The sequence below is a fragment of the Sus scrofa genome, chromosome 6 (assembly GCF_054392235.1).
Source record: "Sus scrofa isolate SSC_HxYL_T2T_F1_AM1 chromosome 6, Sscrofa_HxYL_maternal_Yorkshire_Landrace_v2.0, whole genome shotgun sequence".
Lineage (NCBI taxonomy): Eukaryota > Metazoa > Chordata > Mammalia > Artiodactyla > Suidae > Sus > Sus scrofa.
This window is the reverse complement of record NC_139388.1, coordinates 137,925,076-137,951,369: the sequence shown is the minus strand read 5'-3', so window position 1 is coordinate 137,951,369 and position 26,294 is coordinate 137,925,076.

Below are 26,294 nucleotides of genomic sequence, written 5' to 3'. Positions count from 1 at the left end.
ATTTATTCCAATTACATAGAGTAGAGCCTGAGAATTAGAACACATTTAGTAAATATTTGATGAATTAATGGTTAAATCAATCTCTCTTTCTCTTTTTTTCTTTTCCTTCCTTCCTTTCTTCTCTCTCTCTCCCACCCTCCCTCACTTTCTCTCTCATTTCTTTTTCTAAAGAAGAGTATAATATTATTATACAGTACTCTATTTAGCATATTGAATTTTTTTTTGCTAAGGAAAATGTTGGAGACCTTTCCATATAGGAAAATAGAGCATTGTCTTAAAACTGTTACAAAGTATATTGTGATCCACTGCTTTACCTGCCACATTGTCTCATAAAATTTGTGTAAACTGCTATTGCAAAAAAATGCTGACATCGTATATAATTGAAAAGATTTGTAAATCATATTCCTAGGAATATATATGTATGTATAAATAAATTTTTGTCAATATGGGACTACTCAGTAGAGGCTATTCCAGTTATACTTTGGCCAGAAATGTTATAGGAGCTCATTTTTTAAAAAAAACTCTCATCCTATTCTGTCATCAAACGTTTGGGATATTGTTAATCTGAGTGATAACAAAAGACACTTTATAATTTAAGTTTTAGGCTTTATTCTCTTATCATGGTTGAAGATAATATATAGCATATGTTTAAGAGCTATTTTTGGTGCCTTTTATGTGCTCTGCTTGTTTGAACCATATGCCTGTCTATTTTCTATTGGAAGTTTGGCTATTTTGTTATTGATTTTAGTTCCCCTTAATATAGTAAGAAAATAAGTCCTTTGCCTATGATTTTGGTTTAAGTCATTTTTTTATGAGCTTGACATTTATATTTTCATTTGTTTATGTTTCCCCCCAGGGAAATTTTTTTTTTAGCTTATATGTCAATATTTATGTCATCATCCATTTTCACTTTATTAAAAATGCATGTCTTCTTTTTAAGCTTATATTCTTTTTAAATTTTAAATGTAATTTCTGTAAATTCTTTTTATATTGGCTGTGTTATTCAGTTTACTTTTCTTTCCTTAGAGAGTCATTCAAAAGTATCAACATCATTTATCAATACTGATTTAAATGTCACCTTTATCATGCTCTAACTTTTAATATTTGTTTTTGCCTCTCAATTGACTTTTCAGTGTTTCCATTTGTCTGTATGCCTATTTCTACCCCAAACCCACAGTGCCTTATTAATGATACTATATAATGTGCTTCAATATGGGAGAATGGGATGTGTTCTATCATATTACTCTCTTTCAGTTTAAACTTATCATGTGTATTCTTGCTTGCCATGTCTTTCTTCCAAATAAATTTTAGAATAGCAGTGTAGTTCATTTCTATTGAAATCAATCTACTTTTAGCGATATAATTTGGGACAATTCACATCTTTATTGTATTGAGTCTTCTTATCCAAAAATATGGTAGGCATTTTTATTTTTTCACATATTTTGTTCTTTTGTTATTATTATTATTCTTTATGTTATGCTTGAAAACATTCCATAGTTTCTTTCATATAGCTTTTACATATGCCTTGTTAAGGTTATCATTAAGAATTACATTGTTTTTGTTATAATACATGGAGTCTAATTTATTTTTATATATCTGCTTTCTACCTGGCAACCTTTATCTAATTTTTTTTTAACTTTGTATAAACTTTTTTAAAGTGAGTGCTTTTGGTTTTTCAAGTAGAAAATCACATCATTGGTAAATAATGTTATTTATTTCCTCCTCAAATGTTTATATTTCTTTATATTTCATCCTAATTATATGTGTTATTACTATTAGGACATTGTTAAATAATAGAATCATGGGACTTAATATTCTTTGTTCCTTTGGAAAAAAATATTAACCATGTTTCTGGTAATTGGGTATATAAATATATTTTATGTGTTAAATAAATATACATATCTGCTTATTTTTTTAAGTTTTATTTTTAAAACATTAAATTTTATCAAAAGCATTTTCAGTGAATAAGAGATAATATGATTTTACCTTTTTTATATATTTATAAAATAAATTATATTAAGGGATTGACAGTATTGAAACACTTGCTAATATGGAATAAATATTACTCAGTAGGATAACCTTTCCTTCTTATGAGATAATGCGTTTTTATTTGCTAATATTTCATTTCAGAGTCTCATATGTATAAGTAATATTTGTCTGAGGTTTTCCCTTTTGGGACTTCTTTGGAAAGTTTTAGCAAAAGTCGCTTATATTCCATTGGCCAAATCCAGATGAATGGCCAAGACTGATATTTGGCGGTGACAGGGTGCAGGGAGAGGAAAGTGCCTGCAGGAAGAGCTGTAATCACATGGCAACAAGGAACTTCCTCCCTTCCTCTCTCCCTCACTCTCTCCCTCACTCCTTTCGTTCCTTTCTTCCTTCCTTCCCTCCTTCTTTCCTTTGCTTTCTCTCTTCCTTTGGTTCCTGCCTCCCTGTCTGTCTTCTTTCTTGGTGGTGTACATTCTCTAAATTCGGATGAAAGTATAAGTGACACGTATCTGCCATTATAGTATCAGAGTATCCTACTGAGTATTTTTACAAACCTAACAATCCTCTATACTCTGCCTATTCATTCCTAACCCTTGGTAACCACTGATCTTTTTATTGTCTCCATAGTTTTATCTTTTCAGAATGTCATGTATTTGGAATGATACAGTATATAAACTTTTCAGATTGACTTATTTCACTTAGTAATATGCTTTAGAGTTTCTCAGGTCTTTTCATGTCTTGATAGCTTATTTCTTTTTAGAACTGAATGATATTCTATTGTCTGAATAAACTACAGCCTCTTCATTCATCTACTGAAGGGCATCAGTTACTTTCAAGTTTTGGCAAGTATGAATAATGCTGCTATAAGCATCCATGTCCAGGTTTTTGTGTAAAATAGGTTTTCAATTCCTTTGGGATCTCCTGGATCATATGGCAAAATATGTTTAGTTTTGCAAGAAACTGTCAAACTGTCTTTCAAAGTGTTTGTACCTTATTACATTTCCACAAACAATGAATGAGTGTTCCTGTTCCTCCACATCCTTGTCAACATTTGATATCTGTGTTCTGGCTTTTGACTATTCTGATAGGTACATAGTAGTATCTGATTGTTTTATTTTGCATTTCACTAATGACACTTATGTGGAGCACCTTTTCATGTGACTATTTGCTATCTCTACATCTTCTCTGGTGAAGTGTATAAGGTCTTTGGCCCGTTTTCTAAACAAGTAGTTTGTTTTCTTACTGTTGAATCGTAAGAGTTCTTTAATAATATATATTTTAAATACTGCAAATATACATTTAAGAAACATTTGTTAAACATGTCCAATATCCAGAGATGGGAAATATGAACATTCTTAAGATGTGATTCCTACTAGCAAGAAACACCACTATAGGGAGGAGAAGGGAAGTAAACCAAACATAGCAATAAAAAATAATAAGTCTAGGAAGTTCCCTTGTGGCACAGTGGGTTAGGAATATGGCATTGTCACTGCAGAGGCTCGGGTCAACTGCTGTGGCATGGTTTCAATCGATCCCTGGCCAGAGAACTTGGACATGCTACTGGTGCAGCCAAAATAAACAAACAAACAAATAGTAAGCCTAAAGTTATGTAATATTAACACACTTGAAGGGCATATAAGTAAAAATGTACCCATAGTGTAGAAGGTATTATCAAATATTGTCTCATGATTTTATGCCCAAATTAAAACATTATGACTGTATTAATTTTTTAAAAATGAGGTTGAGCATATTTAAGGGAATAAGGACATCATGATGTTAGTCATGGGAGTTAGCTAACAGTACCTTACAAAGAAAATTTCAGTAGTCAAATGACTAAAGGAGAGAGTGAAATATGAAAATAGACAATGATAAATATTAAAATAATGGCATGATCCATATTATAAAAGATCTTATTAGGTTTGGAGAGGATTTGGAATTTTATTTTGAGAGTGATGGAAAAATCTTTGGTTTTTTAAGTTTGAGGTTTTCATTATGAGAATTGGACTTTCCAGAAATTTAAGAGCAGTGCAATAATCAAATCTGGATGGATGTTAATATTCAATGAAAAATGATTAAAATGGAACCCTAAGAGACTTTGGTGGTAGTAGGAACACACATTTTAGTCGGCGAGCATGTCTTATTTGGGGAACTATATTTCCCCTGAGCCATCATGTCTGTGGTTATAAGAACAGATGATTTGAGTAATCTTTACCAATTAAGTAATTGCCAAAATTTCATTTTGATGAATTTTCTCTTTCTTTGGTTCACTTAGAATCAACTTTTAAAAATAAATCTAATCAGCTATATTTTCATTATTAGAACTATGTAAATTTAGGCAGATTCAATTGAGAATATTCTTATACTACCACCCTTTAAGAATGGATCAAATATGACATATCAGAGAAAAACCTAAACTTATGAATTTAGCATCAAAAATTTGTATTCAAATTCTAGAACCAGTGTTTCACAGCTTAAGTGAAACTGTAAAATATGCCATCTGCTCAGTCTGTGTTATGTGTTTAAATGCATCACATAAGGTATCTGTGTATGCATAATGCCTGCCATAGACCTATGTGTATTTGAGAGAACAAGGAAGGTTACTACAGCAATAATGATGCAATAAGAAAATTTACATAAGAATTATTATGACGTGTGAATATAAGCCAGATTATTTTTTCTAAGGACACTGGAAAAATAGCATGTGAATATAGTTAAGACTTTTTACATCCCAAGAGCTACAGTTAAATTTGCTCTTGGCATTTAAAAATATACATACTATCCTCAGGATAGAAAGTTGTCAGTGTTCAAGCTAGAACTAGGCAGTTTATATTTTTGAGATCTAATCAACATATATGATATTTACTTGCACTTGCAAAAATCTAGTTTTAAATGTTTAAATAATTTTATATTTTATTTATTGTCATATCTAAGATCAACAGCATAATCTATAATTTAGACTGCATTTGATTTGTCTTATAATTTTTACTCCTAACAAAAATATAATAAAATAATACCTTTGGCTGGAAACAATAGCCATGCTTTCATTAAACCAATTTATGTTCAAATCAAATTATGTTCATTAAATCATATAAATGAACATTTCATCCAACATGTGCCAGCCGCTATGAAATATAAGAAATACAGCAAAAGTGTACAAATAAAATCCTTGTTCTCTTAGAATTTACATTATACCAAGGTTGGGGGAAGGAAAAACTTAGCAATATTTCATATGCCAGGTAATGATATGTATTGTGATGCAAATAAAACAGTGAAGAGATACAGGGTGATGTGGTAGGAAGTAAGTACTGTTTTAGATCACGTAGTTTTGAAAGCCCCTTCTGATTAGATGATACTTTGGCAGAAACATCAATAAAATGAGAAAATAGGCAAAATAGATATCTAAGGAAAAGCAATCTGTCACAGAGAACATTCCACAAATATTTATTGAGCTCCAAGTGAGTGTAATGCCCCCTTCACTGTAGTGTTCATGATGTAGTTTTCAGTCAAGTTATGCCATGAAAAGATATTTGTTATCACAAATGACTAGATAAACTCAGGAGAAAATTTTCACAGACTAGGAGGGCTACAGCATTTCTACAGAATAGAGAACTCTTTTTCACATTACATGTTGCAGGAAAAGTTCTGAATCTGAGTAATTACTCCTGAAAGGAAAGTCTGAAGTCTTATTCACTGTTGAACCTCAGATCAAGCATCTGCCACTTAGCAGATATTTAAAGAAACTTTACTGAATGAATAGATGAATGGATGGATGAGAAAAAATGTGGTCATACATTTAAGAATGCATCATTTTATGTGGCAAAGAAGTAATAAAGTGTTTCAGGTAAAGAAACAACATCAAAGAAATGGAGGGCATGTAGCAGGTAGGTTTGATGTTATCTATGTGAGAAGCAGAGAGATAAAGTAACCAAAGATTTACTCTGGAATTCAGTGATATCCATGATCTGATTTTTAAGTATTATTAGTAAATGTAGAAATATAGTGATGGTCAAAATAAATCTACATAGTTTGAATTTTATTTAACATTTTTATGGACATAAGAATGAAATAACACTAAGGTAAGAGTATTGCTAATTAAATAGTCCAATTTTTTCTCATTTTTGAAATAAAAATATGACATAACCCAAGTGGTTATTGTTCAGTTCTATTAACCTAATATACTCCTTACATATTCATTTTTATTTAAAAATAGTAACTATGATGAAAAAATGAAACAAATTATACCCCTTGCATTATCTTGGACTATTTTTTAACTACTACTGACAAAACTCAAATGATTTTGTAAACAATTCAATTTAATTTATAGCAAGTCAGAAGTACTATTTATAGTTTATAATATACGTGTGCTCACAGACCTTTAATATATGACATTCACCTTTCACTGAATTTGTTATCATTGTTTTAGCTTGTATTGTGTGAATGAACCATTGCACAATTTACTTCCTTAATGAGTGAATGTCATTGTATATACTTTCAATAAAAACTAGTAAATGCACAATATTATTTACTATCAATTTTATTAAATTATTTTTATTTCAAACAAAACCTTTTGAAGGGTTCCCAGTGTGGCTCAGCAGGTTAAGAACCCAACATTGTGTCTGTAAGGATGTGGATTTGATCCCTGGCCTTGCTCAGTGAATTAAGCTGGGGTGTAGGTCACAAATTCAGCTCAGATCTGGTGTGGCCCTGGCCATGGCATAGGCCTCAGCTGCAGCTTTTAGCCTGGGAACTTCCATATGTCACAGGTGTGGCCCTAAAAAAACCCAAAAAACATAAGCGACCTTTTTGAATGATATGAATATCTTTGATGACAGCTACTATAATGTTTGATATCAGATGTTCTTAATACATTGACAAAAAAGACTAAAGTTTAAAATGTACATATGTGTTCAGAGGCTGAAAATTTTACCAGCTGTTGCTCAAAACAGATTCCATAAACTCACTGTAGTTAACAATATTTTAAATTGATTCTTAAATGCTAGACAAGAGTAATATTAAAATGAAACATTATCTCTTCCAAGTGTTTCTTTATTTGGAGATGGGAAAGCTTCACTGTCCAAATGTTAGATAATAGTTTAGGTGATTTGGTTGGAAGAACACAGTGGGTGAATTCACACTCATGAAATTCCCTGGTCACTGTTGTATAACTAAATAGTTGAGTATTCTGGCTGATTTCAATTCTGCCTTGCAAACAAGCATACAACTGGGAATTGAGTATATCTAGTACTTTGGGGAAATTTCAAGGAAACTTCTTCCCCATATTTTAACTGACAATGGAAGATAAAGACTGTCATCAGAATGTCATGTTAGATTGGAAGCATCTATTGTTCCAAGTGCAGACAAGACAAGCTAGTCCCGGTGTTAAAGACAGTTAATCTCTGCAGGAGACTGTTCTTTCTCTTCATGTTATACATTCTTTTACATTTTCCTGTACAGATCCTGGCATCCATCAAGCTTTAAAATGAAATCATAAAGAGTACACTATTTTTAGCTAGGACAATCATCAGGGCTTAAGAACTTTGAATAAGTGTTCAAATACAAATGTAACCTATGGAATTTTTGAAGAGTGTGCTTTTAATGTAAAATATTTATTTATAGGAAGTTTTTTGTGCTTTTTGTTTGATTTTTTTTTGGTCTTTTTGTCTTTTTAGGTCGCACCCACGGCATACGGAAGTTCCCAGACTAGGGGTTTAATTGGAGCTACAGCCGCCGGTCTACACCACAGCCACAGCAACCCCAGATCTGAGCTGATTCTGCAGTCTACACCACAGCTCGTGGCAACGCCAGATCCTTAACCCCCAGAGATCGAACCTGCAACCTCATGGTTCCTAGTCGGCTTGTTTCCGCTGTGCCAGGACAGGAACTATAGGAAGTTTTGACAAGAAAATATCTTAAAGTCAGACTGTTAAATATGGCTTAAAATAAAATTTCTTAGGATATGGTAGTCAAATTATACCCACTAATCTTTTTATAATCAGTTTAATAACATTGCAGAAGAGCAGTCTAGCAGCCCTATTATCAAATACAATAAAAACCTAAATGATGTAATGCAATCACTGTTTTAAAATGAGATTACTTATTTAAGGTGTGGCCAATGAAACATATGAGTACAAATTATTTTTCATGGGAAATACAATAAAAATGCTTACTTCAATAGTGTACAATTAAAAGACACATGGGCCAAAACATTAAATATGTAGAGTGTTGAAACTAAGTCAGAATGATTTTCTTTAAAAACATGTTCAGTATATAAGATTCTTAAACATTGTTCACCTAAAATACTATCAACAAATTTTATTAAATTTGGATAAATAACATCTATTAATTTTATTTGCCCTACAATTACATTATCTCTTGAATTTTAAAAAGTCATTAGATATTGATGATTTAAAATAAAAAGGTGCAAGATGGAGTTCCCTTCATGGTTCAGTGGTTAAAGAATCTGACTAGAATCCATGAGGATGCCAGTTCGAGCCCTGGCCTTGCTCAGTGGCTTAAGGATCTGGCATTGCTGTGAGCTGTGGTGTAGGTCACAGAGGCAGCTTGAATCCTGTGTTGCTGTGACTGCGGCATAGACCAGCAGCTGTAGCTCAGATTTAATCCCTAGCCTGGGAACTTCCATGTGCCTTGGGTATGGCCCTAAAAGCAAACAAACAAACAAGCAAAAAAACCCAAAAGGGCAAGGCTGCATTGTTTTATTCAGGATTTTAAAATGTACCTGAAGATTTCATATTTTATTCTAATTAAATATAAAATGACACAATGCCAAAAGAAATAGCAAGAATTGAAATATATTTGAAACAAACTATTCTTTTCACTGTATTGAATTAGGTGATTATATTTTTTTTATTGGGTATAAAAAGATTGAGAAATAATATATAAATGCTTGTGATCATAGAAGAGATATGTCAAAATGTCACAGATGCTGAGAAGGTAATGACAGAGGGTAGAAAAAATGGATCAAATCTCAGTTTTGCTGCTTTACTTGAAGATTGAAATCCTGAAAGTTTTTGTTGAACATGAATCTGCCTCTCATGGTTTTGAAAGCATTTGACATTTTCTGTGACTTGAAGTGCATCAACATTTAAAAAATATTGCTCTCCAAGAAAATTACATATATGATGCTTTAATATAAAAAAACAATAGTTTCATAAAAGACCTAAACATGTTGCTACATAAACTTGACTTTCGATATACAGAAATAAATTCTGTAATGAATAAAATAGAAATATTTTTCAAAGTCCGCTTTTATAACATCTAAGAATGTTAAATATTTTTTATTATTATAGAAAGGAGTTCTCTAAATTTTGTAATTAAAAACTAAATGACCTAAACTTGAGGTACATTATGCCAAATACCAAAGTTTCATTGAGACAGGATACACTGAATAATAAGAGTTTATTTATCTTAGAAATGTTATCTTCTAATTGTTGATCTTCTAAATGTTATTTTCTAAATGCAGCCTCTAATTTCTAGTATTAATTTCTAATGTGAGCCATAAACAAAAACAAAATCAAAGAACTCCTTTACCATTTTACCAAATACATTTTTTGGAACTACTCTGTTTTTGCTAAATCATTTATGTTTAGAATTTGAAAGTTGGACTTCTTTGTGTTGTTGTTTTTTGATAAAAATTGCAAAACAAATATTTTGCCAAAAAAAAGATACTTGTGGAAAAAAAATCTTTCAGTATACACATAGAGATGCATATACCTACATCCTTTAAATTTTGGCATTCAGAAATTAAAGTGAAAATATGAAATTAAATCTTTGTCTTGCATAAAATTATTTAAAGAGCAAGTCATCCAGTCTATACACCAGAGATAAAGTGTCATCTGTGTATACCAAAGCCAAATCATAAAGATTCATTCATTCATTTATCAATGAAAACATATTTTATGAACATCTAGGTATTAAACACTGTTCTGTCTTCTAGGAGTACAGAGATAAATAAGGAAACATCTTTATTCTAAAAAGCCAGTGTTCTAGAATGGGAAGGTATAAAAGCAAGTTTTAATAGTACTGTATTATTGTAAGTAAGCTGTAAGTAAGCTATGTTAATATAAATATAATCAAATTAGAACCATGAGATGATTCTCAATTGCCAAGAAAATGATTCACTTTAATCTTGAAATAATCTCACTTAAATGGGAATTTACATCATGAGAAATATTACTGCAGATGTTCCGTATTAGTACCAGGAATAATAAAGCAAACTATGCTTTATTGAGTACTTATTATGTTGTACTAAATTTTTTGCTAGGCGTTTAAAATGCATCTTCATAACTCTATGAGTTAGATACTCTTGTTTGTTTTAATTTGCTTTTTAGAGCCACATCCATGGCCTATGGAAGTTCCCAGGCTTGGGGTCAAATCAGAGCTACGGCCACAGAAATGCAGGATCTGATCTGAGCCATGTCTGTGACCTACATCACAGCTCATGGCAGCATAGATCCTTAACCCACTGAGCGAGGCCAGGGATGGAACCTGCATCCTCATGGATATTAGTCAGGTTTGTTACCATTGAGCAACAGTGGGAACTCCCTAGATACTCTCATTAAACCTTTTCCCGCTTTTCAAGAGTAGCGCAGAGAATTTTGTGCTTTGACCTTGGTAACACAGCTGAGATTTGAACCCCCAAGCAATTTGGCTACAGAGCCTATGTGTTCAATACACAGTAGAGTCTCTATAGAAACAGAGAAAGGAAATCGAAACTTTGACATCCTATAGTTGGAAGAACCAGATAACTTTTTTTTGTTTGTTTCTTTTTAGGACCGCACCTGAGGCATATGGAAGTTCCCAGGCTAGGGGTCGAATTGGAGCTGCAGCAGCCAGGCTACACCACAGCCACAGCAACACCAGATCTTAGCAACATCTGTGACCTATACCACAGCTTGCGGCAACGCTAGATCCTTAACCTAATGAGCAAGGCCAGGGATCAAACCCACGTCCTTATGGAGACTATGGTGGGTTCTTAACCCACTGAGCCTCAACAGGAACTCCCAGATAACTTTTTTTTATACAAGGAGATAGTTTTTTAAGCTACTAGAGTCAAACTAAGGAAAGATATCTACCACATAATCTCTTAGAGGCAAATTTTGATTTAATCAACATGTATTTATTGAGTACCTGACATATTCTAGGTTCTAGGTTCTCAGGTTATATCAAGAAACAAAAACAGAATGGATATACTTGCCCTTGTGAAGTTTATATTGTCTGAAGATTCTATTCTAGTCAGCTTGTATTACATACAAAAGAACATGCCTGACCATGTTCAAATTGACAAGTTATGTCTAAAATTATGTCTAAATATTCTAAAGTTGTGTTAGAGACTTGGAACAAAAAAAGACACCCTGGGCTAGTATGGAATCTTTCTTCATAACAATCACTTATGTTTGCTAATCGTTTCCCACAATCTTTAAATAACTGTTAAATTGCATGAACTCAATTGCCACTTCAGTAATTTCATACAGATAAAAAGCACTTTAAAGCTTTGAAGCCACAAGCTCTGAGCTTTATTCCACAAATACCTGCCCCCAACTCCTTAAAACCATCTCCTATTTAGCCTATCGAATCATCAATCAAGTTGTTAGCTGCTGCGTCTTCACATTTGTAACTTATCTCCTTGTTTCTATTTAGTGGTGGAGTCATCACCCTAAGACATTAAGATCTCCTATTCTGAGTAAATAAAACTGACATGATTATATTAGATGACAAGTTATATGAAAAGATTTATGTGCTTATATAGCTAAGTGAGTGACCAGATTTTGATAATTGAACAGTGATAGGGTTCATATACTGGAGGTTAAAATTAGAGTTCTTAGAAATCCTTTTTAATTACACTGTGAAAGTCCAAAAACTCAGGTGAGTTTGTTTGACTCTGAGCTTTCTTTCAGGCAACAAGGTATGCAAACTGCAGGTTGTCTTCTGATAGGTAGTAGTATTTACAACTATCCAACCCTAATGCATGCTTCTCTTAGAGCCCTAAGGTGACAATTATTTCTGAATTCGTTAGTAAACGAAAGTCTGGTATGATGACAAAACCAGAAAAGCTGTGTGTGTGTGTTGTGTGTGTGTGTGTTTTCCGGCTGCCTGAAGACTTCCTCGTGGCTGATAATAATATGTCACCTCTAATCTTATTTCCTATTTCTAACATGTATTTTCATTAACCCTCATTTTATATGGTATCCTTCATTCTGAATGCCTTGTTTCTACAGTGATTTTAAGTGATTTCTTGTGAGGCTAAATTGTCAGAATAGATTGGTATCAGTGTGCAAATAGAAGGGGGAAAAAGCTTCATTCTAGGTCATTTAATTGACAAAAAGGAAAAAAAAAATCATACTTGGCTTTAAGTGAACTTTCCTCAAATTTCCAAACATGCCAGTACGTCATGGAGGTTAAATGACTACATTAGATGATACAACAATAATTTTCTATAGCAGATAAGGAAACAGAAGGACACACCTGATGTTACTTTCTCCCTAGCATATAATATTTCGGATTAAGTCTCAGGGAAAAAGAAAATTTACAAGCTGAAAAAACATATATATATATATATGTATATATATATATATATACACACACACACAAAGTTAAAGAAAACACAAATAAAGCCAGGTGGCAATTATTTAATGATATGCATATGCAAGTAAGAGTTGTCAGAAGCAGCACCCAGCATAGGAAGAAGGCTAGTAGGGGAGGAACATGCCAAACAAGCCAATTTAAATTCAGCCAGTTAGCAAACAGGCATACCTGTCAGTTGGCAAGGGGATATTTTGCTTTCCTTGGACAAACGATGCTCTTCTTCTGTTATAAATGACATTACTTAGCTTGACATAACAAGATGCTTTAAACAAGGCACTTAGAGGAAGAAGTATTCCTTTGATTAACTGGAGGAAATTGAAACAAGGTAAGATGGATGAAAAGAGAAAAAGAAACACTGAGAATAGCTCATTGCTGTAAGCAGCAGATTGACATACACAAGAAACATTGTGATGGAGAAAGTGGGGAAATGCAGCATGTGGCTGTCTTAAGAACCTAGTTTGATCTTCTGCAGAGCCAAGTGTAAGCATTTGTGGAGAAATCTCATTCTTATATTTGGGAAAAAAAAGTAAAAATTGGAATAGACTAAAGCTGGCTTATTTAATAGCCTTATTTTTTTAAGCTTTAAGATGATCACACATTTTAAATAACAAGGGTTTCATAGATCTCATCTACTTTAAGTTTATTGTTGATTAATATCAATTGATAATAATAACAATTGATATTAATATCAATATCAACGGTTAACATTTATTAAGACTTTGCCAATTTCAAGCATCATGCTTAACGCTTTTATATGTATATTTCTTTCAAAACTCATAAAACGGGCACTGAATTCATCTTCATTCTAGAGGGAAGAAATGTAATGCTTAAAGAGATTGTCAATTGTCAAAATCATATAGCTAGAAACTTAGCTGGAAAATTGGTGTCTAAATTCCTCATTTTTAATCATCTTCCTGGCGGACATGCTTCAGACTATTGGGATATTGCTCCTCTTTTGTCATCATCATCACATAACTTATATGCAAAATTTTAATCATCATTTTCTTGAAGATCTTAATCTTTTGCCTTGATATAAGCTTTTCCGCAGAGTTTCAAAAAATATTTCAATAAACACTTGCTATCAAGAATGAAATGGTGGGGGAAAAAACTGTAACTGCAATGTATACATCTAAGGATGACCTGACCCCCTTGCTGTACAGTGGGAAAATAATAAAAAAATAAAAAAAAAAAAAAAAAGAATGAAATGATGGGGAGTTCCCGTAATGACACATCAGAAACAAATCCGACTAGGAACCATGACGTTGCAGGTTTGATCCCTGGCCTCACTCAGTGGGCTAAGGATCCGGCGATGCTGTGAACTGTGGTGTAGATCACAGACATTGCTTAGAGCTGGCGTTGCTGTGGCTGTGGTGTAGGCCGGCAGCGGTAGCTCCGATTAGACCCCTAGACTGGGAACCTCCATATGCCTCAAGTTCTGCTCTAAAAAAAAAAGGCAAAAGAAAAAGAATGAAGTGATGGCTATGAAGGCCTTGGCTTTCTACGAGGGACGTTCACAATGGTTCACAGTCAGTGGACATTATTTATCGCTACATTACAATGGAATTCCTATGGCATCACATATTATATTCACATTAGAGCCAAATGAGCTCATCATGATTAATGTAACTACTATGAATGCCAAAGAAATTAATAGTGATTATCTGCTCATTGTAAAGGGTGGCTGATAATTAGTGCTATTACACAAAAAAATGTACATTTTAAGCAACCATCATACTGTATTCATTTAGTGCCATTACAATGATGATCAGAATGAATTCACTTAACAATTACATAGTCAGAATTCAGAAACCCTCCAAGAGTAGGTGGCCTCAGGTTTGAATAAAGAACAATTCTATCAAGTTTTTGGAATTCTATTTAAGTATACAAAACACAATTTTCTTTCCTAAATATATTATTTTGGTAATGTAAATAATGACAGTGAATAATGTAGTTTGGTCTTCTTTTTAGTGCAAGATGTTGATATAGCTACAAGACAATATTAGCATATTAAGACAGCACTTATATATTAAGCCTAAGCATAGACTATAAGATAATCACATATTTTATTATTAACTGATTTACATTCATTCACAGTTCTGCGTCATTTTAGTCAGCAGTATCCGCTTTCAGGATGTGATAATGTATGAAATAAATGAGCACACATATAAAATATATGATGCTGGGCACTTTTTAAAACAGTGTAGGGAAATGAGTTTGTAATGTTAGGGAGAAGTTCTCTTTTTTTTAAGATTAGTTGAGTACTTCATTTACCTCTCCGATACAGTGACCCTTCTGATAGAATAAGATGAGGATTTTTATCCAGGAACAAAAATATACCTTAAGTAAAGTGATTGTTATCATTCTTTTAGAAATAACAACTTACAAGATCATAAGTATAGCTATCATCTTTTTTCAATTTGGTAAATTCTTTTTTAAAAATTGTGGTAAAGGAGTTCCCCTTGTGGCTCAGCAGGTTAAGAACATGACTAGTATTCAAGAGGATGCAGGTTCAATCCTTTCTCAGTGGGTTAAGGATCCAGAGTTGCCACAAGCTGTGGTGTAGGTCACAGATGCGGCTCAGATCTGGTGTTTCTGTGGGTGTGGTGTAGGCCAACAGCTGCAGCTCTGGTTCCACCCCTGGCTTGGAAGCTTCCACAAGCCGCAGCTGCGGCCCTAAAAAGAGATGAAAAAAAGTTGTGGTAAAGGACACATAAAATATGAAACCTCATTAATAAATTTGTAAGAGTGCAAAACTGTACCGTTAGTATATGCATGATGTTGTACAGCAGATTTCTAGAACTTAATCAGGTAAATTGTAATTTGACAAAAGTCATATGTTTTTGGTTGCAAGAATTTTGGACTTTTCCATGTGGAATTCTTATGTTAGACAAACCAGCTAGACTGTGTTTTTAAACTAATTCAGCCACTTACAAATCATTAAAGTCAAGAAGTGAAGCATGGACATTGTTTAAAAGATAAAGTTCTAAGGTTTAACATACATCACAAAGTTCATTTCCATGAGCCCTCATCACAAGTGAAAGGCAGCTGTTCCATTTTGCTTTCCTCAAATCATTATTGACAAAGGAAACTATTCACTGGCACCAAACAGACCTGTATTTGCTGAGTAACCTGACTCTTCAGACACAATGTTATTTCTGAATGTGACATAATCTTCACACTACCTCAGTTTGAAAACTTCTGATATGTTTTAAATGAGAACATTCCTAAGAGAATGTTACTTGCCTGAGATGTGCTATTTGCCCTCATTTTAAATGATGAATTTTTTGTCTCTTAAGCAGAAGGAAAAAGGTTAATAGTTGTATTACTCATTTCTCTGGAAAATTCATTTGATTAGAAAACAATTTAAAAAAAAGATATCCCACAGGAAAATCAAATTTTATTTATTTATGCATTATAACATCTGCTACAGAACACAGAGTTAACGAAGCAAATTGTCTTGGCAAAGTTGGGAGGAGGGAAGAACAGAGATTTTTTAAAAATTAAAGAAATATTTGTGACTACTGATGTTCAAATTAACTGTATTTTAAAGTTTCTCTTTGAGGGAATTGGACTGCTACACCTTATCTGTTTTGCATTATTCTATTCCAAGAAATACCTAATGGCATACACGATATGAAGTTCCATAGAATTCAGGTTGGAAAATGGACCCTGGACTCAGGTTGCCCAAGTCTGAAAACTGTTTCTGCCTCTTTCTATAAGAGCTTTGGAAAGATACTTCATTTCTCTGACTCAATCTTCTCACTTATTAAAACCGGCAGAGGGTAAATACTTGTTCCTGCCTCACAGGGTTTTTTGCATGCTGTAATTTAAAGTTCTTGGAAAAATTCCTGGCCCATTCCACTTGGAAAATATTAATGTTAAACTTATTACTGAATGGTTGTCAAAACTAGAGGTCAGCAAATGATAGCCCTTTGACTAAACCCAACTCACAGTTTACTTCTTTTTTAAGTTTTTTAGATTCCATGTAAAAGAAAGAGTGTGTAGTATTTGCCTTTCTCTGTCTGTTTTATTTCACTTAGCATAATGTCACCAAGGTCTATTTGTGTTGTTGCAAATGGTAAGATTTCTTTCTTTTAAATGGATGAATAATATTTTCTTTATCCATTTATCTTGCTTCTGTATCTTGGCTATTATAAATAATGCTTCAGGGAACATGGGGGTGAATTTATCTTTTCAAGACAGTACTTTTGAGGATTTTTGAACAAATACTCCAAAGTAGACTTGCTGTATCATATAGTTGTTCTACTTTTTTAAATTTTTTGAGGAAACTTCATACTGTAGTACATAGTGGCTGCACCAGTTTACATTCCCACCAACAGTGAAAAAAAGGTTTCCGTTTCTTTACATTCTCTCCAATAATTGTTATTTCTAATCTTGTTTGTTTGTTTGTTTTTGATAACAGTCATTCTGACAGCTGTGAGGGGATATCTCTGTGTCTTTTTGATTTTCATTTCCCTGATTAGTGATGTCGAGCATCATTTCATATATATTTGGCCAAATGTATATCTCCTTTAGAATAATGTCCATTCAGATTTCCTGCCCATTTTTTAATTGAATTCTTTGGGTTTTTTTTGCTATTGAGTTGTATGAGTTTTTTTATATGTCTTGGCCGGTAGACACTTATCAGACATATGAAGTGAAAATGTTTTCTCTCATTCAGTAGGTTGTCTTTCATTTTATTGATAATTTCCTTTGCTGTGCAGAAGTTTTAACTTTCATATAGTCTCATTTGTTAACTTTTGCTTTTCTTGCTTTTGCATTTGGTGTCAGATTCAAAGAGTTACTGCAAAGACCTGAGTCAAAGAGTTTACAATTTATACTTTTTTTGGGAGTTTATGGTTTCAAGTCTTAAGTTAAAGTTCTTAATCTTTTTTTCCCCCCCAGGGCTGCACCCACTGCATGTGGAGGTTCCCAGGCTAGGAGTCTAATTGGAGCTATAGCTGCTGGCCTACACCACAGCCACAGCAACATGGGATCCAACCTGTGTCCTCCACCTATATCACAGCTCATGGCAAGGCTGGATCCATAACCCACAGAGAGGCCAGGGATCGCACTCGCCATCTCATGGTTCCTAGTCAGATTTGTTTCCACTGAGCCATGGCAGGAACTCCTAAAGTTCTTAATCTATTTTGATTAATGTTTGTGTATGGTGTAACAGTGTTTCAGTTTCATTGTTTTGCATGTGGCTATCCTTTTTTCCTAAGACCATTTATTAAATAGTTTGTCTTTTCTGCATTATGTACTGTTGGCTCCTTTGTGGTAAATTATTTGACTGTTTAGGTGTGGGTTTATTTCTGGGCTTTCCCTTCTGTACCATTGATCTATTTGTTTGTTTTTATGCTGATACTATACTGTTTTAATCATTATAGCATTATAATATAGTTTGAAATTATAATATAGTTTGAAATCCTAGTGCCCCCAGCTTTGTTCTTTCTCAAAATCACATTGATTATTTGCATCTTTTATGGCCGGATACAGATTCACATTTTAGGATTGTTTGTTCTATTTTTGTGAAAAATTCCATTGGCATTTTGATAAAGATTGCATTGAATCTGTGTATTGCTTTGAGTAGTTTGGACATTTTAACAATATTGATTCTTCCAATTCTTAAACGTGAAATATTTTTCCATTTATTTGTGTCATTCAATTTATTTAATTAATGTCTTGCAGTTTTCAATATTTAGGTATTTCACTTCCTTAATTAAAATTATCCCTGGGTATTATAATTCTTTTTGATGCAAGTGTAAATAGAGTTGATTTCTTCATTTCTTTTACCAACATTCATTATTAGTGTAAAATAACACACCATTTTTTATACTGATTTTATATGCTGCAACTTTACTGAACTTGCTCATTATACCTGGAAAATTTTTGATGGAATTCTTTGAAAGTTTCTGCATATAATATCATGTCATCTGCAAATAGTGACAATTTTACTTCTTCCTTTCCAACTGGATAACTTTCATTTCTTTTTGCTGCCTAATTTCTCTGGTTAGGACTTTCAATACTATGTTGAATAAAGGTGGTGAGAGTGATTATCCTTGCCTTATTCCCAATCTTAGAGGAAAGGCCTTCAGCTTTTCACCATTGAATATGTTAGCTATAAGCTTGTCATATATGGCCTTTATTAAATTGAGCTACATTATCTTTACACTTGCTTTGTTAAGAGTTTTATCATAAATCATAAATCATTTGAATTTTGTCAAATGATTTTTCTACATTTACTGAGATGAATTTACAGATTTATTCTTCATTTTGTTAATGCCATGTATCACACTAACTGATTTTTATATGTTGGACAATCCTTGCCTCCTTGAAATAAATCCCACTTGATCATGGTGTATGATCCTTTTGATGTATTGTTTAATTCATTTTGCTTTATTGAGGATTTTTACATCTATATTCACCAAGGATTTCAGCCTGTAATTTTCTTTTCTTGTGGCATCATTATCAGATTTTGGTATCAGGGTATTGCTCTTGTTTTATAAAATGAATTTGGAAGGGTCTCCTTCTATTCTTTGGAATAGCTTGAGAATTATCATTATTTTTTATTTGAATTTTTGGTAGAATTGACACATTCTGTGAAGCTATTTGGTTGTGGACTTTTGTTTATTGGGAGATTTTTGATTACCGATTCAATTGCCTTACTAGTCATCAATCTGTTCAGATTTTCTATTTTATCATGATTTGGTCTTTGTAGATTTTATGGTTCTGGGAATTTATCCATTCCTTCTATGTTGTTCAGTTCAGTTTGTAGGCAATTGGTCATAATACTCTTTTATGATCATTTGTATTTTTGTGGTATCAGTTGTAATGTCTCCTCTTTCATTTCTGTTTTTATTTATTTGAGTGCTCTCATTTTTTTCTTGGTGAGTCCAGCTAAAGTTTTATCCATTTTATTCATCTTTTCAAAGAATCAGTTCTTAATTTTATTTACCTTCTTATTGTTTTTCAGTCTTTCTTTAATTTACTTCTGCTGTAATGTTTATTTCCTTTCTTCTACTAAATTTGGGCATTGTTCTTTTTTTACTGTCTTGAAGTATAGTTAAGTTGTTTATTTGAAACTTTTTTTTTGTTTTTTAATATAGGCATTTATTGCTACGAAATTCCATCCTAGAACTACTTTTGCTCTATCCCGTAAATTTTTGTATATTTCATTTTCTTTTGTCTCAAAGTATTTTTTTTTATTTCATCATAAACACATTAGTTGCTCAATGGTATGTGTTTAATCTCTGTGTATTTGTGAATTTTTCAGTTTTCTTCATGTAATTAATTTCTAGTTTTATAACACTTAGATTAGAAAAGATAGTTTATATGATTCCAATCATCTTAAATTTATTAAGACTTACTTTGTGGCCTAACCTGATCTATCTTAGAAAATGTTTCATGTGCACCTGAGAAGAATGTGTATTCTTTTGCTTCTGAGTGGAATGTTCTGTAAATAGCTGTTAAGTCCATCTGACCTAAAATATTGTTTTAAGCCAATTGTTCTCTTATTGATTTTCTGTCTGGCTTATCTATGCATTAACAGAAGTGGGTATTAAAGTCCTCTACTGTTATTGTATTATCCTCTATTTCTCACTTTAGATCTGTTAATATTTACTTTGTGTATTTTGGTGTCCTTATGCTAAGTGCAAAAATGTTTACAAATGTTAGGTCTTTTTGTTGGGTTGACCCATTTGTCACTATGTAAACTCCTTCTTTGTCTTTGTCTATTATTATAGCTTTTGTTTGAACATCTATTTTGTCTGATATAAGTGAAGCTACTACAGCTTTATTTTGATTTCCATTTTCATGAAATAGCTTTTTTGATCTCTTCACTTCCAATCTATATGTGTACTTACATCTAAAATGAGCTTTTAGGCAGCATATAGATAGGTCTTGTTTTTTATCCACTCAATCACTCTGTCTTTTAATGGGAAAATGTAGTTCCTTTACATTTAAAGCAAAAATTGATAGGTATGTACTTATTGCCATTATGTTAATTGTTTTCTGGCTGTTTATTGGTTCCTCTTTGTTTTTTTCTTCTTTTGTTCTTTTGTTCTTTTCTTTTGTTTCTTTAATGGTATGCTAATATTTGTTTCTCTTTAGATTTTGTTTATTTGCTTTAGGTTTTTGCTTTGTGGTTACAGTGAGGCTTACATATAACAACTTATATCTATAACAGTTTAAATTGAATAACAGCTTAAGTTTGATTCTATAGTAAAAGTCAACATTATTGCTGACTCAATTCACGTCTTATGTTTTTGATGTGATATTTTAGAACTTTTTATCTTGTGTTTCCTCTTTACCTTGTGTCATAGCCTGTCTTTTTTTAGTAATTTTTTTGAAATTCAGCTACACCGATTTTAGATATTGACATCATCTGTAGCTGCTGTCTCTAAATTGAGCAGTTCCTGTAGAAACTTTATGGCCCAGAAAACCTAAAATTGTTACTATCTGGCCTTTTACAGAGATAATTTTCCAGCCCTGAACTTCTGTGTAGGTTGATTTTTGGTGAATCTCAATGAAATCTCATTTTCTCTCAGAGATTTCACTGTTGTCTAAATAATCAGAAGAAAATCCTAGGACAGAAGAATCCTAAATAAAAGCAAAAAAATTGTTTGAGTGTAGTGTTCTGAAGAACATATAATGTAAATAATCATATTTACAATTCTTTTATCTCCTATATCCTATTATAGTTCCAGCTTCATCCAAGTACTTCCTCGCATCCAGTCAATGGTGTAGCAACTCTGAGAAATTTGGTATTTTTTTAATAATGTACATGTTTTCCTGAGCTATCTGAATCTCCTCATGAGTTTTGTTCTAATGTGAATCCCTTTGTATTTTTCATCTGTCACATAGCCAGCAGGCAGAAGAACCAGGATTAAAACTCACATATGTAAATCTTTAGCCCTAGCTTTTTTCTACTATACCACATGGCCCATCTGCCGTATTTGGCAAAAAGTTTCACTAAATTAATACACTCACGCACACATACATACACATTATTTGTGTATGTAGGCATGGTGTGTTCATTCTATAATTATATATACCTATATAATCAATTTATATATACTATATTATAAATAATGTTAATTTGTGTATATATACATATAATTCTATAGATATATAAATATATTTGCAATAAAATATACAATATATAATGCAAATATATAGTGTATGTATACTATATATCACTTATGTGCACTTATTATAAAACTACAATTATATATCACCTATTATTTACTAGCATTATTCTATACACTGGAAATAGCATAAGGACAGTTTTAGATGAAAATTGGTGGGAAAATACAGGGTTATGTGGAAGGCTAAGGAGTAACTGCCCTATTACACAAATCGGCCATTGCAGGACCAACTGAAAAAGTGATATTTGACCAAAGTCTAGCAGAGGGAAAGAAGTGGACCAGGCTTTTTCTGAAGCCAATGATCCAGGTAGAGATAAGGGCAGGTAAGGAGAACCTGATATGTGAATGTGGGTGGAGTATTGTAGAAAGAAAAGAAAAATGAGCATGATGGGAACTTAGAGAGTGAGTGAGAAGAACTGGGACAAAATTATGAGAAGCCATATTGCTATTTTATGGATCTGGGCATTATTCTGATGATAATGAAAACCTCTAGAGGAGTTTGAAATTTATTATGGTTGTTGTTGTATGTATGTCAGAAACTTGCTTCTTTCTTGCATTTCGCTGATGGACAGATGGATGGATAAATGAAAGGAAGCAAATTAAGAGTACCCATCTTCCCTATGGGATCATGTAATTGTAGTAGGTGACTATGCGAAAATGTAGTAATTTTGACAAAGAAATTTTATGCTATGATAAGGTAGATCATTTGCTGAAGTGTTTTTTTTTGTTTGTTTGTTTTGTCTCTTTATGTCATCTTCCTGTTATTCTCCTAGTGATTTCTTCAATCATATTTGGCTCAAACATTTAGTATCTCTTTTCCCATAACATGTCCTATTTTGTAGAATTTTCAATTCTACTGTGAATGAGTTATGCCTATATATTTCTGCCTTAAAAGTCATAAAATGACATTCTAACATTCAAATCCTCATTTTTCAGTCTTATTTTTTGATCAAAATAAAATCAACATACTATTATTTTAAACCTGTGGTAAAAGTATTTCCTGTCTAGGCACGTGGCACTTTGAGTATTATCAGAACTATCTTATAGCCCTTTCATGTATTTTCATGTTGCCTAATTCAGTGTATATTTAATATTGAACATCATTATCTTAAATATTCAAATAAAAATTTTAAAACAATTTAAAATATTAATGATAAAAATTTTAATCCTCTTTAGTGAAACTGGAAGTTAATTAGTACCAAGCAAAATAAAGTTTCCATTTTTTTGCATGATCACTAAGTTGGAGGCAATGATAACACTGATCTCATTGGGTTGTTGTAAGGGTAAAATGTAATTCATTACATAAAATGCATAGCATTTTGCAAGCAAATAGCACATAGGTATTCAGTGGTATCAGTGATGATGATGATAATGGAAAGAATAACAAAAAAAAGATGAGAATTCTTCTAAGTAGAAACAGAGTTTTCTGTTAAGGCTATTGCTTATAGTTAGTTTTCAAATAATTTTTCTATGAATTTACAATTCTTTAATCTATGTCCTCAGGGTGATTCTGATAATTTTGTAGGGAGCTGCCAAAAATTAGTTATTGTTCTGTTAATCATTGCTAATAAGAACAGAGAATTTTTCTAGTTGTCCCATGAAAATTATACTAATTAGAAATGTCTGAATTTTTGCATCTCCTTGGAGATTAATTTATTCATCATAATCAGTTAATCACTTTTCTTTACATAATTAGACAGCTTCTGGGGAAGGAGAGGACCCTTTAGTTTTCTTAGAATGAAGAAGACTATTTTAGCTGACACTAGTGAAACCTGGAAGTCAGCTCAAGACCTTCTTAGCATGTAGCATCCATAATTGCATACTGATTAGTGCTGGTACCATTGTTGTTCCAAGTAAGAGATGGCTTCAGGAAATGTTTAGGAAATTGACTCTGAAAAAGTACAATAGCCTTATTGATGGGCAGTATTTTTTATTTTATGAATTATTCAGTAACTGATACTAGTAGAGATTCACTTTATAAATAGGGTCAGTCTCTACTACTCTCTTCAGGCAGCATAAGAAGCTAGATCCCTCCAAATTATTTCTGAATGAGACGCCATTACTATTGTGTCTTGCTTCTTCAGTAAAGAAGGAAGAGGGAAAGGGAGTTACACATTTTATAGGTGAATAAATTTAATCATTTGGGCAATATGGAATCAAAGAATAAGTATGAACAGGAAGAATATATATGATATTAGCAAATAATCATTATTTTAATATGATAGCCATTTTGCATGTGTGGGGACACACCCATTCATTTAACCTCAAATATCCTTTTGCAAATTTACCAAAAAATAGAAAATTTTTCTCTGCTGAAATTTCATTTAAAAAAAAAAAACGGTAAAATATGCACTCAGGGAAAAAGCAAATTCAACCCAAAAATTTGTACTGAAAAGTCAGGAAGGCCAACTATGCACATGGTAAAAAATTTGGGTATCTACAAATATGCATTTATTAAACAAAATGGTTGATAATTTTGGCTAATGTAGCCTATGAAAGTAATGTGTCACCAAAATATTGGCATTCATAGCATGTAAGTTTGGCAAAAAAGGAGGTGCCAGTAGTTTTTAAACATTTCAGCTCATTTTATTAGTGTAGGAGAAGAGCAGAATCACACAAAATAATTGAAGAGATTGAAACATTTTAATTATCCTACTCATATCTATATTCAATTCTGATGTTTCCCCATGAATTTCAAAGGCAATACTCATAAAATAGTATTAGTAAAAAATGACACTCTAAGCATCTGCATTGCATTTGTATATACATTTAATTTTTAAATCTAGTTATCATTACCTTCTTTTATTTATTTTATATACATTTTAACAAATATGTAGAGATTATGTGTGCACTTCTCTTCCTTTATATTTATTTAATTGCATGTATAGTCATCCTTGGTTATATATATTCCAGGACCTGCTTTGGATACAAAAACCCATGGATACTCAAGTCCCATGGTCGGCCCTCTGATAGTTTCACATCAGCAGATTCAAACAGCTATGGATCATGTAGCACTGTAATTACTATTGAAAAGAATCCACCCCTAAGCTGACATACCTCTGTGTTGTTCAAGGGTCAACTGTATTTTCCTGTTTTTTAAGGAAGCTTTCAATTTTAAAATGTATTTTTTTTATTTGGAAGATTAATTATTAATACTATATTTAACATTTACAATTTTACAAGAATCAGAAGATTTCAATTATTATTCTCTCTCAAGGTATAAGAGGAAGACATATAAACTGGAACATAATGACTACTTTCAAATTCAAGGGCCGATCATGAGAGTTTTAGACGACCATTTATCACGTAGGCACTTAACAGTAAATAAGCAGACCTATAAAAGCCCCAATATAAAACTTATTTTAACAATACTTAAGAAGACCAATATATTAAATATACCTTATATAATGATTATATACATGAATTGCATAAAGCATAAATTAAACAAGGATTACTTAAAATACTACTCAGAAGATTATACCAAACTTTATCTATGACAAGAGAAACTTCAGTTAGACTCTGATGTTTACAAATTTCGTGAAAAAATGAAAAGAGGTTGTCTGATGTATAAGTCTGCATATTGGCACAATCTAGACAATGAAACAGATTTTAAAATGATACATTGAAAAGATTTGATATTTCAAATAAACTGTAATTCAGTAAATGGGAAGGCTATAGTATGACAACAGAGGATAAGGTTAATACTGTCTAAATTGGAGGGAGAAAACAATCTTATCATTTCTAACAATACGAATTCCTGCTAATTCTGGTCATTGTTACCACAGATTTTTGGACAACTAGAACTAGAAAACTGTGTGCAGAGTTGGAGCACAGAGGATCCAACTCCACATCTATTCATACGCTGATACACCTGTCCCTGTGTTTATTTTCTTCATTAAACATTTATTGAGCACCTGCTTTATGATGTAAGGTATGGTACAAGGGTAAGCTAACCTCAGGCATGTGGGTATTCATGGAAAGAAGACATGAAAATACATTTTGGTGGTGCAACATCATATTATTTTTTTATAAGATTATGGCTGCAGTGGCGGCCAAAGGATGGGATGTAGTTGCTTTGGCATAGAGAAGTCCAGGAAATGTGGACTGAAGAGATATTATTTTAATTAGATGATAAGGGATAGATAGAATGTTGCCAATTGGACAAGGTGCTAGGAAAATTTAATTATAGGACAAATCACACACACACACACACACACACACACACACACACACACAGACAAGTACAGAGACTGTGGTTAGAGAAAGTACATGAAACTGTGATGAAAGGTGAATTGCAAAACAAATTATGTAGCAACTTGAATGTAGTGTTTATGCTTTGTTATGTGAGTGATATTTATCCATTGAATTTTCTATGCAGGGATTTCCATCATCAGTTGTTTTAGAAAGATCATTTTGATAGCATTTATGATGGTGGATTAGAGAGAGAAGAATGAATATAGGACCTCACCTCCTTTACTATTTCTGTCTTGGTGAACGATACGATTTTCCATATACTTTCTCAAACAAGAAAACTGGTCGACTTTTTGCCACTTC